Here is a 12,989-nt window from a genome sequence, read left to right as displayed (position 1 = left end):
ACCAGGACTATAATTTTATATGTAATTCCTCAATTGTCCAGGAACCAAGGGTTTCCTCTACGAATTCTTTCGGATAGAACCGATTGACGTGAAGCTTGGATTGTGAGGAGAAAATAGCTGAAGGAACAAAAGTTATATAGTGCCCATGATCGCTTTGGCCAAGGGGTTGAAAAATAAAATATTGAAAATAACCCAAGGAATCGATAAAGCAATCAATTTTAAGCAAAAAGTATCTTAAGAACATTTTTCAATAAGTCAATATTTGCCGAGTTATTGGTGAGAATTGGAAAATGTCCATTTTTTATTGAAAAAAAAACGTTTCTAGTAATTTTTCTCTAATAACACGGAAAATAGACATTCTATGAAAAAAAAATATCACGAAGAAAATGAAGCTTATAGAAAAAGAAAAATTTTTAGTTTTTTTCCATTTATGTGGTTGTAATAGGTGCTGAAATACTGCTGGTTGAAGATAATTTCATTTCCGCCAGAAACAAAATTGGAAGCATTTAACGTAAAATAATTTAAAAAAATTATGTTTTTCAAGAAAAATGCACAGAACATTTTTTTAACTTTACTTTAAAAAATTTTTAAAATGAACTTGACTTTGTCATTAGCATAAAAATTAACAAAGTTATGATCAAAATAAAACTGTTAATTCACTTTTCAGAAAAAAAAATCAGTACAAAAACTGATAATTTTTTCACGAAATTTAAAATTAAAGGTAATCCTTCCACAATTTACATTTTTTATGTGCTAACAAAATATTATACAAGTTTAAGCAATAGAGTCTTTGAAAATCATCTCTGAAAATATTACGTTGATTAAAAAAAAAATTTAATTCCAAAAAAAAATAACATTTTTGAAAACAACTAAAAATAAAAAATATGCGAAAAATATTCAGGAGAACAAAAGTTTAAATTTTTTTTCACAGAATATTTTGTTTGCAGTTGAGGGCGAAGGTCATGTTTCTTAAAAAACGAACGGTACCTTACCGCCGATAATAATAGATGAAGACGAGGAGGAAGAAAACGACAGTGGCGACGATGTAGATACATAACTATTTTAATATACATTTTACGTATACATAAATTTAATTTAACAATAAAACATTTGTTTACTATATACCTACAAAGAATACCTTTACTTTTTCCCTTTAATCTTTTAATAATTCTACTTATCAACTTTAATTGTATAAAATTGTTTTTATTTGTATAATGAAGGGTGATTCTTAAGAAACCCAGTGATCTGATAAACACTATAGGAGAAAATAGATTTTTTTTATATTTTGTCATTGGGGGTGGTTTTTAAGGGTTAAAACAATGCGATAAATTACGAATTGTATTATAAACAGGTAAAAGAATTGAATTTATCCTGTTATTAGGGGTAGTTTTTTAAGGGTTGAAATATTGTAATAAATTATTTCTAATACCATAAACTAGTGAAAAGATTTCTATCTATAATATGTGAGCTATAAAAATATTTTAAGGTCAAAGAAACTATTAACTTTATATTTTTATCATTAAGGATGGTTGTTAAGGGTGAGAACTTTATACAACAATATTTATTCTATATATTAAGATATGATTTTAGTCCAATACACTTATTTTTACATTTATTTAGTTTTTTAGTATAAGGGATGGTTTTCATCCCCTAAAAATAAGAAGCGTATATCAAGCATATATAATTTTTTATCTACAGGGTGAAATGAGCTGTATTCCAAGTTTTCATAAAAATCGTGTCTATCCGAAAGTATTCGAAGGTTTTACGCTATTTTTCTCTTCGTTCCCTGGACTACAATACATCCTATAATAGTGGCCATTTCAACAAAGAAAAAAATTGTTGGTAATACTTGTTAAGTAAGTATGTATATTAGTCTAAATGTATAAAAAATGAAACCTGCTCAAAACTACGATCAATACGAATTGTTTAATCTGCATTTACCATCATGGAATTCATAGAATATGCAAGCAAATTTTACTCAGCGCTACTATCACAGTAGTAGTTCAAATCAACAATGCCTACGTTCAAATGTTCTATGATAACCTTTAAGGGGGCGATTTAGTATGTATATTTTTACCGTGTAACAGAGCTTCAGATGAGGACACAAATCATCGAAGAAACTAACATAATTGAATATTATATATCAATGTATTCGCAATGGTTCCCGCTAGTGAGTGAGATAAATTTCAATGCTCATGAGAACAGGAGAATAATTTAAATAAATGCTAAAGTACCTCAATTTTAACCATACTGTTAGTCTGTCAATATATTGCATTTACAACGGAACTAGGTCAAGCACAATAACCAAACTACTTAACTCACTAGAACGGACACCTAGAATCATTTGTATTTAATTTTCAGATTAATATTTGTTAATAATTCTATAATTTGTGTCATCAAGTAAAATGACAACATTTTACACACGACTCCATTTATTTAAACCAGAATTCTCGAGATTCCTATCTGCACACAAGATATTTCTAACAATTCTAACTATAATTAGTTTGTATTTATTCTCACAGGTGTCGCTACCCTTGAAAATGAAAGTGAAAACACAGAGTTGGTTTATTATAAAATGCGTGCTAAAATAAAGCATAATGGTCTAATATTATATTTGATATATAAATATGGATAATTTTTTAAAAGTACCTAAGTAATAAGATTTTGTAAAGCTTAAGTAGTACAAAAATATAACGCATAAAAAACCAATAATATGTACTAATTTTTCTTTATTAAGAATAAAGATTAAATTTTACGTACAGGGTGTCCCACATAAAATCGTTATTTATGTTCTAGCCTTGGTAGCTTCAAAATAAATTTACAGCTTTTTCAATCCACAAATCAGTAGCTACTTAATGATAAGAAGGAAACCACTGGATATTTAATGAAAAAAGTGACGACCAAAAAAGTAATTCATTCTTGAATATGAATATGACTAACACAATTTTAATTTCATATTGTGTTAACAATTAACTTTTGCTTTTTTATTTTTTTTTGCTTATTTGCTTACCAAAAAAAAATTGAATTTAAAATGTTTTTTAATTTCTTTTCTTGGGTTTCCATTAGGTATACAAGCCGGGTCTTTACATTTTCTTTTTTGCCTTATTAAAATGAACTAAATGCAAATAATAAAGTGATATTTCATTACAAAAAATATAAGTTTGATGTGGCGGGAACATAGCGGCACTAAAACTTTGCTGCCCTGCCCTGCCTCGATGTATACAGGGTGAGTCATTCAAGAGGCTCACCATGGGTGCCTCGCTTCTCTTTTATTATAAGAGATTAGAGTTGTGTCGAAAGGATTTAAACCGGGTCCGGCCTTTTTACTTAGACCGGCTCTTTTCAATAATTTAAATTTCGCGCCATTTTATAGCCTCAAAGCAGATTAAAATGTCAAATATTGACCCCACCCTACATAGGTACTGGAAAGATCTCAAGTTTTTAAGAATTTTAATTTTTAATTCTGTACCTAATATTAATAAATGCGTCGAGGCAAAGACATAGTTTGGAAATTCTTTGATTGCATAACTGATAACTAAACCTTTTTATACAAAACAGTTAAAAAGAGGGTTTGGGTTTAAACCGGGTCTTTTCAAATGGGTTTAAACCGGGTTCAAACCTTCAAAATCAAAAGACCCAATATTTTCCCTTCTCTATAAGAGATACTTACAAATTTGGTTAAATTAGAACAAAGTTACGCAATTAGGAGGCTAAAAATATGGTACCAAGAAGTCAAGAATATCGCAATTTATTTTTGAAATACATATTTGGGAAAAACTGAAATTTTAAAAAATATAATTATTTTTTTTCTTGTCAAACACACACCAAACAAGTTTAAGTTTTAACGTTTCGTTCTTTATTTGGCCTTCCATCTTCAGGTGTCCTAAAATAGATTTGTATCTCTTTGTTTTGAGTTTTGGCTCAGTAGAATATTTAGAAGACCTTTTTGTAAGGGTTAAACTTACGTTCAAATGCTAAATTAAAAAAATTGTGAGATAACCAAACTAACTTTCGAAAATATGAGATAGTTGTTTTTTTTTACCCCATTTCTCTTTTGAAGTAACTTCTAAGAAATGGTGTCAAAGAAAAAATGACTATTTCATATTTTTGAAACTTAGTATTTTAATGTAGTTTGGCTTAAACCCTCATAAAAAAAGCCTTCTAATTAAACATTTAACTGATCCAAAATAAAGAGATTTGGAAGTTTGGACACCTGAAGATGGAAGGTATCAAATACTGAACGAATTGTTAAAATTTAAACTTGCTGTTTGTTGTATGTAAAAACATCATGAATTGCTACCAAAACTGCAACTATACTTAAAAAAATTAACCTGATGATAGCCCCGGAAAGGCGAAACGTTGTATAACAAATCGGATAGAGGGCAAAAAGTGTCAATGAAGATGTGTTTGCAGATTTACAATATTCTTTCAAGTAAGGCTAGGTACAAAAAAGAAAATAAAATAATTGCTTTTTTTCAGTTTTTTGCTTATATTTCCAAAAATAAGCCTCTAATCGACATGAGGTATACTTATTGGTTTTGTTCCTGAGGAAATTTGCTACAAGGGTGGGCTTTTGCGAAAGTTCGCAAAATTTTTTTTATATTGCAAAATTAGCGGTGAATAGAAAAATGTACTAAATTTTCAGAATTAAATAAAAATAACAAATTTGACTGAAATTGGATGAAACTACAGGAAAAGATAACTGTTGGGGTGGTTAACAAATACCTGCAATCCGGACCCCAAAAAAAAAATGGCGGCGTATTGCAAAATTATATTGTCGAAAACGCTAGCGCGTGTATCTTCTGCCCAAGTCAAGATATCGAAATTCGACAAGAAAGGATCTAAAGGTAATTACATTATCTCGCGTCTGTGTAAATTTCAGATTTTTAAGTTGCAAAATAAAAAAATTTTGCGAACTTTCGCAAAAGCCTACCCTTGTAGCAAATTTCCTTAGGAACAAAATCAATAAGTATACCTCATGTCGATTAGAGGCTTATTTTCGGAGATCTAAGCGAAAAACTGAAAAAAAGCAATTATTTTATTTTCTTTTGTTATAAACAATATGACGCTCGACATCTACAAATACACAAATTTAGGCTTTTATTCTGTGTATTTTTTACTTAATTTTAAACCCATAAAATTCGAGGTAGGCCCGATTATTGAAAAAAAAACCTAATTCGCCCGGACTACTAGGCTTATTTTATTCATTTCAAAATTTAGAAATAAAAAGTTGTCATTCTGGGAACAATTGTTTATACAAATTTTGACTTTTTTTATGAACAAGTATTTGTAGAATAAGCTTTACAAGTCGCTTTTTCAGAGCACTATATTTCATTTTTGCAATAAGTATTTCGTTCTAAAAAAGTTTTTTTTCTGTTCTTCATTAGTATTATTTTTGGTTTTCCATTTAAAAATTAAAGTAAGTAGCAAAAAAAATAGTGTATCTGGCAATTGAATTCAGATCCACTATAACTGCAGGCTAATTATATTTGAAATCGCATTATATTGCTTGGTAATTGTCCAAAACATGACATAAATTTATTTAATTTTAATAAGCAATAGCATAAAATCGATGTAAAATTTCCCTGGGAACACGATGGTGCAATTATTTTTTTGCTACTTGCCGTAGTTTACGAGATATTTGCGAAAAACCTTATTTTTTACGGTTTTTTGACCTTTTGACCCCTTTCCTGACCACCTAGGTCAAAAATTTTTGCGGATTCGGATTCCTGAGGGTCGAAAACATATTTGCGCCCAGGTTTGATCGACAGAGGAAAAAATGGAGGTTCAGCCTTCATTTCAATGGACTAAATACATACAGTAATATTATATATATATTTTATGCCTATACATATTATTCTCCAAACGCAATTAATAGCAAGATTCTATATATTTTAGTAATTAAGCAGTGTTTTTAAGTTAATACGACTCGCCAAAGTAAAAAAATAATTCAGGTTAGGTATATATTTTTACTGAAAATAGCAGTTAATTTACATTATCGTATTGTTAATGTGAAAATATAAACATTAGACTGTTGACTATTCCATGTTATACGTGTTTTAAGGTCACTTTTGAAGAAGAAACTACATGTAATTTTAAAAATCGTATTTCTGCTTTTATAATGAAGGAACAGTAATTATAAGATTGTTTAAGCTTATTAACTAAAAATTATTGCCTACTTAATAAAAAAATATTATTGTCCTCGATAATCTATTACTGATTAATAAAATATTTACTCATTTCCTTATAAGATTGTATGTACACAAATTGGAGCCGTTGGCCGCTAGAGCAGCACCTGCCGGGGTCCCGTTTCGTAACTCACGCTGGGCGATATTTTTTGTACAAAATCCCGTCCTTAAAGGACTCCTTTAAAATCAGTTTATTTTAAAGGAGTTTTAATATAAACAAACAAAATATCATTTCCACAGGGTTGTATTTAGTATAAAAAAATTTGATCATATTCACCTCACGCATACAATTATTTAGGTAATAATTTCCACTAAAATTTTGGTGAAAAAATTCTCAAAATATAGAGTAACCTACAATCTAGAAAAAAATTGTACATAGGTACATAGACCAGATGACAACTCTGTAGACACCCAGTGGATTGAACAAGAGAAATTTCATTAAGTCATGTTCTAGTCAATTATCAACATTTTGATCCCAGGAATCTTCCATTACACTGTTGTCCCATTCTTAATTAAATATCATATACAGTGTGTAAGTTTGAGTGGGGATCATATTTATACAGAGGCTTCCTTTGACCGCTTGAAACACATACTTAACAAGTAACCTACCAAAAAGCTCAAGCAATAATCAATAATGATAAATGAATTCCACAAAAGTAAATAGTCTAACTGCATGATTTTTATAACACTTCTCTGAATTTGTTCCCATCCAATATTACCGTTTTGGCATTCAAAGCTCGCATAACTATGTACTCCTCAGAATACGGAGTTCGTGTGAAATTTAATAACAAATTGTTTTCAGTTTAAAAATAACTTCTAACGGTCGACACTGGAAAAGAAATAAAATGGCTAACTAAATATGTCTTGCCACCTTCGTTGTCGCTTCCCCCTGGATAATGGTAGACAACTGACCTTTCTACTAGTGGTGCCGTAACCGTTAGCAGTACCCGTTAAAAAGGAATCAATTATATGTACTCTACTGGATATATTAAATACAAAAATATAATTAAACTAGAAGTTATTAAATATTTGTATTTTATTTTTCTCTAACAAAACTCTCAAAATATTGAATAATGTATTTGAATTTTGCCCGGAAGGAAAATTATGAATATTACATAGGAAAAACCTACGGCTAATTTGAATGTATTATAAAGAGTGTCTGAAATATGGGGCCAAACTGAAATAACAGATATTTTTTGCAAAATTATCTTTGGACGTGGGATGATGATTAATAAAAGAGTTATGGGGTGATGAAAGTGGTGATAATGAGGCGCTAACTCAAGAGTTTTTTTATCTAATAGACAGGGAAGTATATTCTGGTCGATATTGAGAACCTGTAACGTTTTTGGGAAAATTGACAATAAACATTTCTAATAGTCCGGTCAAATTAGACCAAAAAATAAGAGTGAAGGTACATAAATTTACAACAAGCTGAAAGTGAGTAAAATTGTTTAAAACATAATTAAAAATAACATATTAAAATTCCTCATCGTTCCGGTAATCGGAAAAAAATTTAATCGGTCAAAGGTCAAAAATATGGGTTTTTCGCGATTTTCAGCTAAACGGTAAGTTTTATCATAAAATTACTTCAGACAAAAACTGTAGAACATAAAATTATCTATAAAAAATGTATCAATACTTTTTTTCCTAAGAGCCGCCGTTTCTGAGATATAAAGTTGTAAATGTTGTAATCGTCATAATATACATAAGTACGCCTCGTATATACATCTCTGAAGCTGTAATATAAGTAAAAATATTTTTCCAACGGTGATTGTAAACTTAAAATATAAAATATACATAAGTATAACTACGAGAATATCAGTTCACTTTAAACGAACTAAGAAATGTTTGTAAAACTACAACTTTAGTTTACAGGACGATTAAGGTACGACTAAAACTTAAGTATGGTGATAAACTTATTATCACTGAAAAATCGGGAGCATCAACATTTATATGCTTAAGAGACACTAAAGAGACTACTAAAGACACTCTTTATAATACATTCAAATTAGCCGTAGGTTTTTCCTATGTAATATTCATAATTTTCCTTCCGGGCAAAATTCAAATACATTATTCAATATTTTGAGAGTTTTGTCAGAGAAAAATAAAATGCAAATATTTAGTAACTTATATTTTCATTATATTTTTGTATTTAATATTTCCAGTAGAGTACATATAATCGATTCCTTTTTAACGGATATTGCTAACGTTTACGGCACCACCCTACTAGCCGTAATAGATTAATCAGTAGTCGTGAAAGTTATAGTTTCAGGTTGGAGATTGAGTTGCCCAAAGATTTGCTTCACTTGATGAGCTGCCAACATGATGCCCATTTCGAACACAGGAAGTCCTGAAAATGTAATACTTAATTATGGACATTACTCAAAATAAGACGAGTGTTCATAGAAAAAAATTAAATGACGGTTTAATGACTATAATAAATGAATTTTGTAAAAGTTGGAAATTGCAGGTTGTATTCAATATGCAGGGATATATTATTATTCTTCAACATAGTTTTATAGCACATAGGTCCACCACTATTAATTTGTTCTATATTACTGAGATGATGAAAGTATGGAAATACTCAGGTTGACCTAGTGTACACATAATTTTCCAAAGCCTTTCATCAGTTATACCATGCTATTTCACACATTAAATTGACTAACGTCGGCTTCCCCCTTCCTTCTTAAATCTCATATCATATTTGTCCAATAGAAGAATAGATGGTGGTTTTGTTTAAAAATAAATACATGTATTTTCTGAAGTGCCTCAACGTTCAGTTCTTGGGCCATCGTTAATTGTAATTTTCATTAATGACTTTGCAGAAACTTTAAAAGTGTCCCATTTGTTGTATGCCGCTGATGTCAAAATTTACTATGTCATAAATATTGTTTCTGATTACTTTAAATTACAATAAATCCCTAAATAACGGGGACTCTAGATGTGTTGTCAATGAACTTCATTTAAATGCTTCGGAACACAATCTTAAGATTTAATAGCCCTTTCCTTGAGGTTACTTTTTAATACGTTCTTGAATTCTAAACTTGAATATAGTATGCTCGATTATGTGATAACCTGGGTCATAACCAAACTCTAAAGTGTCTGTGCTATAAACTGGATAATTTTCAGTTTTATGTCTTGACCGAAGTAGACGAATTCATTAATAATTAAAAAGAAAATTATAGATAATAAAACTGATTGTTCTATACTTTGTACTGCATGATATTTTGCATATTCTTTATGTATTAACTAATTTGTATTTTTCCAATTTGGTTTTGTATATGTTGTATTCTAATTATTTTAATTACTATAAACGACTATTCCCTTTTGTTTATTATTAACTAAAACTGAAAACTTTCAACTTTATTTTCAGCGAAGGGGAAAATATACCTATGTTTTAAAACTATGAAGTTTGCAAAAATAAATGTTTGACAAAAGTTGTTGCTTCTGATGAGTTAAGTGGGTGTTTAAAATTTTTATGTTTATCTCTGAGAATTTGGAAGTGAATGATGTAAATTAAAATTAGTGGGTCTTTAAAAATATTTTCTTTACCATTTCACATCTTATATGATACGTTGTAACTATTTAACCTTCGATTATCATCAGAAAGGAATCGTGAGTAGAAATACTTACCAATAGAACTTACAAGTGCAATCATTACGGACAGCAAAACAACGACGTAGAAAAGTTTCATGTTGATGGCAACTTAACAAAGTTTAAATAAAAATGATTTTAAACGTTCTTAAATACATAAATGTAATCTTATTTCTTATATTTCATGTTAATAGCTTGTAAACAGACGTGCGAATCTCGAGAAAAAACTACATTTTTACCGTACACTGTAATTTGAAATACCTTTATTTATCCACGAAAATAGAACAAAGTAACTAACAGTAGAAACAGAGATTAAAGCAGGTAATTAATCCTTAAAAATGTTTTAAAGAGATGAGGAATGTACATTCACTGTACTATACAGGGTGTAACTCTAAGTGGAGCACAGTTTTTTAGGGGTAATTTTAGAGTACCCACATGTTCCCCTGAATACGAATCTCAAATTCTTTTTTTTTAATAAAATAAATAGTCAAGTTATAATTAGTTTTTTTAAAAGCACCTTAATTATTGTGTGCGTCGGCGTCGCCACTGTGATATTCATATATTTGTAACAAGATTGTTGGCAACCTACAGTGCATGTGGAGGGAGATCGTGCTGGTCAACGGCGACCGACGAAGCGAAGGGGATCAGGTTTTGCTCCGCATTTGGAGATTTGGAGACAGTACATCCAACTTACTCCAGTCGGCAGAGGCCGAAAAATTAGTGTTGGTGACATTTTTTTGATAACTCGGAAATAACTACACAGGAATACTTTAAATGATGAGTACAATAACAGGCTAATTTGCTGACAAAGTATCTTATCAGGAAAAATAAATATTAACAATTTAATCGTGAAAAAAATTTTTTTTAGTAGTTTTCTTTAAATAACTCAGCGGGATGACTTTGTACGAAAAATTGCTTAGGACATGATTTTGTTCGTAATAAAAATAGCTACAAAATGGCGGTGGTCCGATTACGAAATTTGCAATAACAAAGCCGTGAGATTGAAAAAACGGTATAAAACGCCAATTTTTTTAAGTTGCTGTAAAAATGTCAATTATAAACAAAAAGTGATAAAACTTTCGAAAACTATAGTTCAATATATATACAATAATGACGCTAAAGCCGAAAATCAGGAGAGCAAAACTTTTTGTTCTATAAGGTGTTATACATTCATCGGCATCTGAAACTCGAAACTTTGCCAAATTTGTTCGAAGCTTTGCTGACACTTGAAATTTGGTACACACATAGTGTAAATATGCAGAAACCAAAAGCAATTTGCAAAATTCAAGTATCTTCATTTTTGCAGTTTTGGTAAGGTTTTATACGTCACCCTAGTTTTATACGTCACCGTTTTTTTAATTTTTGGACGTATATTTATGTATATTTATAAAATATTCCATTACGGTAGATTAGCCAGCATAATTACCTACAATTTAAAAAAATATATATTTTCATCGTTTAGATCCTAAGCTACTTAACATTTTGCGCCTGTTAGCCGTAGTCGTACATTATTCAACATATTAACATAAAACAAAATCGTACGTGTGGGGTAAACCTTTAACTTTTCATTTTCGAGCGCGAGCTCCGCTCTTCGGCGCTTGTATACTATTAGAAATATGCAACAGTAAATTTAAACAATTGTTTACTTAAAGTTAAAGGTTTACCCCACACGTACGATTTTGTTTTATGTTAATATGTTGAATAATGTACGACTACGGCTAACAGGCGCAAAATGTTAAGTAGCTTAGGATCTAAACGATGAAAATATATATTTTTTTAAATTGTAGGTAATTATGCTGGCTAATCTACCGTAATGGAATATTTTATAAATATACATAAATATACGTCCAAAAATTAAAAAAACGGTGACGTATAAAACTAGGGTGACGTATAAAACCTTACCAAAACTGCAAAAATGAAGATACTTGAATTTTGCAAATTGCTTTTGGTTTCTGCATATTTACACTATGTGTGTACCAAATTTCAAGTGTCAGCAAAGCTTCGAACAAATTTGGCAAAGTTTCGAGTTTCAGATGCCGATGAATGTATAACACCTTATAGAACAAAAAGTTTTGCTCTCCTGATTTTCGGCTTTAGCGTCATTATTGTATATATATTGAACTATAGTTTTCGAAAGTTTTATCACTTTTTGTTTATAATTGACATTTTTACAGCAACTTTAAAAAATTGACGTTTTATACCGTTTTTTCAATCTCACGGCTTTGTTATTGCAAATTTCGTAATCGGACCACCGCCATTTTGTAGCTATTTTTTTTACGAACAAAATCATGTCCTAAGCATTTTTTCGTACAAAGTCATCCCGCTGAGTTATTTAAAGAAAACTACTAACAAAAAAATTGTTCACGATTAAATTGTTAATAACTTTTTTCCTGATAAAATACTTTGTCAGCAAACTAGCCTGTTATTGTACTCATCATTTAAAGTAGACCTATGTAGTTATTTCCGGGTTATCAAAGTTTGGCACACGCCGAAGCTCTACCAACTGGTCTAACTATGAATTTTAATTTTTCAGTTTTTCATCGCTAGAGCACATCAACAAGTTCCGGTCAGTTGTCTAATTAGCGACCATTATTCAGGGGGAAGCGACGACGAAGGTGGTATACATGGTGATAGGACATAGTTAAAAGTGGCAGGTTACACATATAAGAGATTATGCAAGCATTGAACGCCAATACGCTAATATTGGACGTGAACAAATTCAGAGAAGTATTATAAAAATAATGTGAACAAACAGACCATTTATTTTTGTGTATTTCATTTATCATTATTGATTACTGCTGGAGTTTTCTTGCTACACTCAACAGAAGTAACGAGCGCCGTTATTTGAGGTTACACTAGCGAGCGGCGCACCCTGGGGATTTTTGTATGGAGGTGAGGAAAGGAAGTTTTTTTTTTCAAATATAGTAATTTAATGACTGCTGTAATTTTATTTATATAGTAGAACATAAAATAATTCAGATTAAAAAAATATATATTTGGGGGTGAAAAGCAAAGGGGTACAAGTATCAAAACTAAAAAAATTGAGTTATATGCAGGAATCAACACTTAATACCAATATCTATTACTCTATAGGTATGTATTAGAAACCAAAAATATTATGTATGAAAATGCGTGTCAGGTTGCAGCACCCAGCGCTCCCCACCCTTCCGAATTTACGAACTCGAACGAAGCTAATTCCCTATGTAG

Source organism: Anoplophora glabripennis, unplaced genomic scaffold (genome assembly GCF_000390285.2).
Source record: "Anoplophora glabripennis isolate ALB-LARVAE unplaced genomic scaffold, Agla_2.0 scaffold1044, whole genome shotgun sequence".
NCBI lineage: Eukaryota > Metazoa > Arthropoda > Insecta > Coleoptera > Cerambycidae > Anoplophora > Anoplophora glabripennis.
This window is presented reverse-complemented; position numbering follows the sequence as displayed.